This window comes from Mastomys coucha, unplaced genomic scaffold (genome assembly GCF_008632895.1).
Source record: "Mastomys coucha isolate ucsf_1 unplaced genomic scaffold, UCSF_Mcou_1 pScaffold9, whole genome shotgun sequence".
In the NCBI taxonomy this organism is placed as follows: Eukaryota; Metazoa; Chordata; class Mammalia; order Rodentia; family Muridae; genus Mastomys; species Mastomys coucha.
Window position 1 is genome coordinate 20,309,073 of NW_022196915.1, and position 7,114 is coordinate 20,316,186.

The 7,114-nt window shown below is 44.1% G+C and overlaps 1 long non-coding RNA gene across 1 annotated transcript; it reads right to left on the reverse strand.

The window, feature by feature from the left end:
• Positions 1-16: 16 nt before the first annotated feature.
• Positions 17-6,912, reverse strand: LOC116084605. Its single transcript, XR_004116183.1, has 3 exons — positions 6,644-6,912; positions 3,769-3,830; positions 17-110 (listed from the first exon to the last, which is right to left on the reverse strand). It is a non-coding gene; the product is annotated as an uncharacterized LOC116084605 (long non-coding RNA).
• Between the last annotated feature and the right edge of the window lie 202 nt (positions 6,913-7,114).

Genomic DNA, 7,114 nt, shown 5'->3' on the forward strand with positions numbered 1-7,114 from the left:
GCAGTATCTGGTGTCAGTTGGAATTCTTCTGTGAAGACAGCAGGGCTACCACAATTTGTAATGTTGTAGGCCCATTTGCTTACAAATTATTATCTACAGCTGCTTTTGTGCTATAATAGAAATGTCTGGGTTATTCATATTTTCAGGGATCATATAGTTCATACAGTCTACAGTATTTACTTCCTAGCTCATTTTAAAGGGGAGTTTTGCCAACCCCTTTATATCAGCAACAGAGATATTAAACATAACAAAATAATTGTATAAAATCAGACATAGGCATGGCAGTACATGCTTTAACAACCCCAGCACTGAGAAGGCAGATGTCTGAGTCCAAGGCCAGCCTGGTACACATAGTGAGTTCCAGGTTAGCCAAACCTGAACAGTGAGACCCTTTTTCAAAAACCAAAACTTCATAAGAACTGAGTGGGCAAGGCTCAGGGTCTAGATGAGCAGTAAATTCACTACAGACCCAAGATAGTTTAGAAAAGGTAGAGTTAATTGAGAGGAAAGGAGAATAATGAAATTATGGTAGAAAAGTCAACGTGTTTTAAACACTGTGGTTCTGGGCAGGAGTGTAGTTAGGTGGTAAAGCGTTTGTCTAGTGTGTGTGAGGCCCTGAGTTCCATCCATTGTGCATACGCTTGGGTGCATGCATGCCACAGTGTGCATGTGGCAGTCAGAGCACAGCTTCCAGACTCAGTTTCTGCATTTACTATGTGGGGCCCAGGGGCTTGACTCAGGTCATCAGCCTTGGCAGTTAGTAGCTGTAACTGCTTAGCAGCCTCACTACCCCAGATCTACTTTGTATTTTTTAAAAATATGTAATATGTTAAAGTTAGTATTGAAAGTCCAAAGCTTAACAATTAGAGCAATTCTTGATAGATCTGATAATACTGAGAAGATAGACAGATACACATTATGTTTAGAGAGTTCAACACTTGTCTTAGTAATTGTTAGGATAAGAGGGGGAAAAATGAGAGATATTGCTCAGATCTGGATTGTCAACCAGATCCACATGCTATTGTAATTACATGCACCAAATTACAGCAGGATATGCTTTCTTTTGAAATGTACAGGAGAGTCTATAAGAGAGAATTTTACATCTCAGTAAAATTTAAAAGAATTATAATATTAATATATAAAGTATGCTTATGTATGAACTAAAAATCATACATTGTGTCACCATATGAATGTGGAGGTCAGAGGAGAACTTGTAAAGGAGATATGTTCTCTTCTTCCACCATGTGTGCCGTGGAGATCAAGGTTGGCAGGCTTGACAGCAAAAGCCCTTACTTATTAAGCCATCTCACCAGCCCAATATCTATCAGTATATTTCTAAATAACCCAGAAGTCAAAAATGGAAATTAAAAGAGAAGTTAAAGAGTACTTCAAACTAAATGAAAATAAAACTTTTGAGATATGATAACATAGTCAGGAGAGACAATGGTATCTTTGGTTTGAGCTCTGCTTCACTTTATACCAATGAGACCTCCATGCTAGTTGTTTTAAAACTATTCCCAACTGAAAATTCAAATCTGAGGGGACATTTATCTTGAAGATGATGCTGAGGCATGAGAATGGACGAGCTGTCCATAGAATGCGAGATGAAAAACAAGGACTGAACCCTGGGGAGTTCCAGTGTTCTTTACCACCCTTGGTGGCCTGGCTGCAAAGCCGCTTGTTTACTCATAATGTGTACTGTGTGACACTATCCCTTGGATAACATGAACAGACATTACATGAGGACAGGTGAGCAGGACAGATGCTCCTCACCTGCCCTCCTCACCTGCCCTCATCATCTGTCCTGCTCACCTGCCCTCATCACCTGTCCTGCTCACCAGCCTTCCTCACCTGCCCTCATCATCTGTCCTGCTCACCAGCCCTCATCACGTGTCCTGCTCACCTGCCCTCATAACCTGTCCTGCTCACCTGCCATCATCACCTACCCTGCTCACCTGTCCTCATCACCTGTCCTGCTCACTTGTCCTGCTCACCAGCCCTCCTCACCTGTCCTGCTCACCAGCCCTCCTCACCTGCCCTCATCACCTACCCTGCTCACCTGTCCTCATCACCTGCCCTGCTCACTTGTCCTGCTCACCAGCCCTGCTCACTTGTCCTGCTCACCAGCCCTCCTCACCTGTCCTGCTCACCAGCCCTCATCACCTGTCCTGGTCACCAACCCTCCTCACCTGCCCTCATCACCTGTCCTGCTCACCTGCCCTCATCACCTACCCTGCTCACCTGCCCTCATAACCTGTCCTGCTCACTTGTCCTGCTCACCAGCCCTCATCACCTGTCCTGGTCACCAACCCTCCTCACCTACCCTCATCACCAACCCTCCTCACCTGCCCTCATCACCTGTCCTGCTCACCTGCCCTCATAACCTGTCCTGCTCACCTGTCCTCATCACCTGCCCTGCTCACTTGTCCTGCTCACCAGCCCTCCTCACCTGCCCTCCTCACCTGTTCTGCTCACCTGTCCTCATCACCTGCCCTCATCATCTGTCCTGCTCACCTGTCCTCATCACCTGCCCTGCTCACATGCCCTCCAGCTGCTCTATTCATCTGTCCTCACCTGCCCTCCTCACCTCTCCTCAGTGCTTATTATGATCAGGAAATTCCATTTTCAGTTTTGCTCAGAACTGCTTCTCTCCAGCATTAATGTCTTATAAGGAGCCAGTTACTGGGTTTATTTGCTTATTTGTGTCAAGTACTTTCTTAATGTGTCAACTGATCTTGAGTTTTTCTGTTTCTGCTGCTCTATGGGTTCTATGTGACATTTCTAATGTCTGAAAATGAACTTGGAAATAGGCTATAGGTTCATCTACTTTTAAAAAAGAATGTTAATTTTCCCCCAAATAATATCTTTATGAGTTATTTAGTAATGTCATACGATGCACCCTATCACACTGGCCTCCCATTCTTCTCAGGTTCAACCCCACCTTTTCACCTTCCCCACAGACAGACAGACAGATAGACAGACAGACAGACAAATTATAGAAGTTTGGTCTGCTTCTTTCTCCCAGGCCCATGCTCCCAGAAATAAGACTCAGACTCAAAATATATTTACAGATACCTTGGCCATATAGCGAGGCTCTCCTTTGACTAGATCATAACTTAAAATAACCCAATTATTTTAACCTACAATTTCATGTGGCTTGTTACCTGTGTTTAGGTACCATACTCCTGAAAGTAACCCCAATAAACTTACTGCTTTGATGTGTCATCAATTGCCTACCTGTGATGAGGGCAGGTGAGCAGAGCAGATGAGCAGGACAAAGGTATCAATAACAAGTGTTAGAAATGTAACTAAAGTGAGGGTTCAGAACAGTGAAGTACAATTCTGAATAGTCATTCAAAGAATATTCCTAAAAAGACTTAAACTTATGTCTGAGGTGAATGAGAAATGTCCTCCGTGGGCTCAGCCATCTGAGCACTTACTCCCCAGTGGGTGGCTCTATTTGGGAGTTTATGAAACCGCTAGCAGTTGGAGCCTTTCTGAAAGAAGTATTCATAGGGAAGCCGGGCTTTTTGAATGTTTATAGACTTTGCCAACTTCTTCTCTCTACTTGGTGTGAGAGAGGAAGTTGTATATATTTTATTACAAATAAAATATAATCAGCCTGCTCCTCCTCTCACTATGGATTCTTCTGGAATTATGAGCCCAAATAAACTTTTTCTATAAGTTGCTTTTGGTCATGGTGTTATATTACAGCAGCAGAAAAGTAACAGACAATCAACATATAGATAACTGGTGATAAAGACTTACCATAAGGATTCAGAAATAAATACAGCCATTCAAGGACAGTTTGGAATAGTCATTCAAATATTCTGAAATAAAAGATTTAAATATATGTGTTGAGGTTTTATAGTATATCCTTGATATCACATGAGTAAAAATAATACCAAAGATATTTCTAGTGAAATTACTGGTTTGCAGCAAATAAAAAATTCTTTAGGCATCTATTCAAAAAGAGTGTGATAGGAAAATTAGATTACTGTCAGTCTTTTTGATAGTAAAGATTTATAACAAATATGATTTCCAAGTAGACATTAAGAAGCAAGGATTTTTGTCTTAGAAGACTGCCGTTAATGTTCAAGTGGTACACAGAAAGGTGCTGCGGTGGAGTGGGGATCATTCCTAAGAGCTCTTTGTGAAACTCCACAGACACAAAGAAATATTGAATCCACCTTTTACTCATTTTCAATGTTAAAAAGGGAGTCTTAGAAGACTAAGAACAGCAGGAGGGTGCATTGATCTACCAGACACTACCTTACAGCAGATACAAACTTACAGCAGGCATTTATTAAATGTGAAGGCATGGCTTCTACAAGCCACGTCTCTCACATCTTCTAAAGAATGCATGGGGGTGAAGGTGGGAAAACTTTGTCCACTACATAGCTAGGCTTGGAGGTGGCAACCCTGAATAAGAGGCAGAGTGTCCCTTCTTTCTCAGAGCTCTTCTTCCTCATTGGTGATGATGCTGAAAATTCTTTCAGAGATAACGGAGTGGATTTGATCACCGGAACCCATAGAGAGCCCCTGACATTCTGTGGTGTCTTCCTGCTAGGGCTTACCACGGAGAGGCTGGCAACCGGAACCTTTCCTTTTATTAACTCAATGTGTAAAAAGCTCCTCACAGACCAAACACAAATGTGCATACTAACAGTATTTCTTTCTACAGAATATCCATCTCTAGGAAAGCAGAGCTAAATAACTTATTTCCTGGGAATTCTGCCTGTATGAAGCAGATACAGGCAGACTAAACTGTCAAGGCCAAACGTGAGAGGCTGAGAAGTACTGGTCTCGTGTCACAAAAGAGTACAAGCACCCTTTAGTAACCGTTATAGCTGACAGCCACTATGGATGGGTATGCTGAAGCCTGCTCAGGATACTGGGTGGCACGCTTGACAACAAAAGACCTCCAGTGCCTCTGGAAAACAATACCTGCCCTACCCCCACCCTTACCCACCCACCCCACCCCACTCCACACCCGACACTAATGGCTGCTCCCAGAGCTATATAGAAACTTACTTACTATGAAATTTGAACACAATGACCAACCCCTTTCACTCTCAAGTTCTATGGGATAGATTTGTCCAGAAGGTAGAGAAGGCCAAGGCCTCTGTGTAATCAGTTTGTAAGGCAGGTCTGCCCTGGAGCAGGGTTGCTCCAGTTTATCTGAAGCTACAACTTTGGGTAGTAAGTCTAAAGGGTTTCAGATTTGGGGTTCAGCGGGAACGTGGGGGCAGATTGTTCTTGAGGTGGTAGGAGATTAATCTGAAGAGTGATTCATATCAGAGACAAGCAGACAGCAGCAATGGCGGGGGGCGGGATACAAGGGGGTAGGTCTGAGGAAAGCAGGTCCACGAAGCAGAGTCCATGGGCTCCCATAGAGGTTTCAGATGAAGGGATGAGGAAGGAAATTGAAAGATTTTCTGTTCGGGCTAGACGTTGGCTGTTGCTACAGGTAACCTGGGACTAGTAGGTTAATGTGAAGCAACTGAAAAACACCTCTACTGACCAGCCCCATTACTGGGTCAATAGGGCCAGGAGAGCAAGAGTCTAGAAACCAAATTACTTAGTTTTCAAGAGTTTTCATAGTTTACCGAAAGCAGAAGAGCATTACAGTAGTGCTGAGAACAAAGTCAAGCTGGAGCAGTGATAAACCGTAAAGCAAAGACTGACAGCTAAGGAGTGCCTAGGTATCCTAACCACTGTGATTCTTCCAGTGTTTTGCTTATCACTGATACTGGGACCAATGCTGGGAACACAGGAGATGGCTGCTTACTGACTGGAAGCCAGACAGGCACTGGGGACCAGCAAGTGTTCTGAGGGGCACTGGGGAACAGGGACCACTGGGCAAGAGAGAAACTGCTGTGGGAAGACACAGGGAACTTCAGAATGGCTGTCAGTCCAGGAGTGCCAAGGAGTCGGGAAAGGCTTGTGTGTGGATGTGGTTCCATTCTGCGGTTTTGTTCTACCCTGGTACCTCAAACTAACTATAGCTAACTTTTAGAGTCTCCCACCCAGGGATAGTTCAGTTTGGGATTTTTTTTACACATAGTTTGACATATTCTATAGAACCCATACTACGTACGCACTTTGAATTTAGATATGGTATACAATATGATACTCATTTGAGAAGCTGGGTAGCAGCAGAAGCCACCAGCCTGTCAGCCCTGGGTGATGTGACACTCAGCCTGAAGCTCAGTAAGTTAGGTTGATTCATGCATTTTCAACCCTCAATGGGTTTTACCAGGGTGGGACTCCATTTTGCATGGAGGATGATAGGGAATGTAACATTTAGTTCTTGACACCTGTATGCACGGACCTTTGTGCAGGTGTGTATCTCTCGGCAGTGTTCCGTGTGCCCTACCCCACATCTGTCTTCCGCACAGGGTAGGCAATATCATGGCCACATTCTTGTCATCAGCCCTTTCTTGTCATAGGTGAGGGAAGTTATGAAATGTGGCAGATTTGTGAAGCAATCATGCAGTGCATGGTGTCACTTCCCCCTTATAATCTGGTGACAGACTTGTTTGTGCATCTGACATGGTAAGCACATTACCTAGCTCTTCATCTCTGCCTTTCCTGTGATCTTTTCAAGGACCCATTCTTTGCTTGGCTTTGAATCACTTACCCAGCACGTGGTTTCTGTGGATGGTCTTCAGGATGGAGAACTAGTAGCTACTTCCTTGTCCTGCAAGTTTACGGTCCTGGAGCCTTGTGCCTAGTTTAGAATTTGTTTCTTACATGAATGTATGACTTCCAGATGCCAACACTGAGGCAGGCATATTATACAGAGCCAGTCCTACAGAACACCCCAGAAGAGACCAGCTCAAGAGTACAAGGGTCTTGGAAATGCTTCATCGTTTCTCTCAGCATCCTAGAGTGTCTGTTAGCATATTCACACCTGGAAGAACAGAGTGACAGAGATCAGCACTGGGGCTCTTGGCCAGCAATATGAATGTAGGGATAGGGATGAACAGGTTAAAGAGCTGAAGGATGCAATGTATTTGATTTTGTCTCTGAGGCCGCACGGCTTGGTTGATGGGAGCTCATCCTTTAGTTGCTTTCTCTGGGTGAGCCCTCCAGCTCTGCCTTTCTTGCC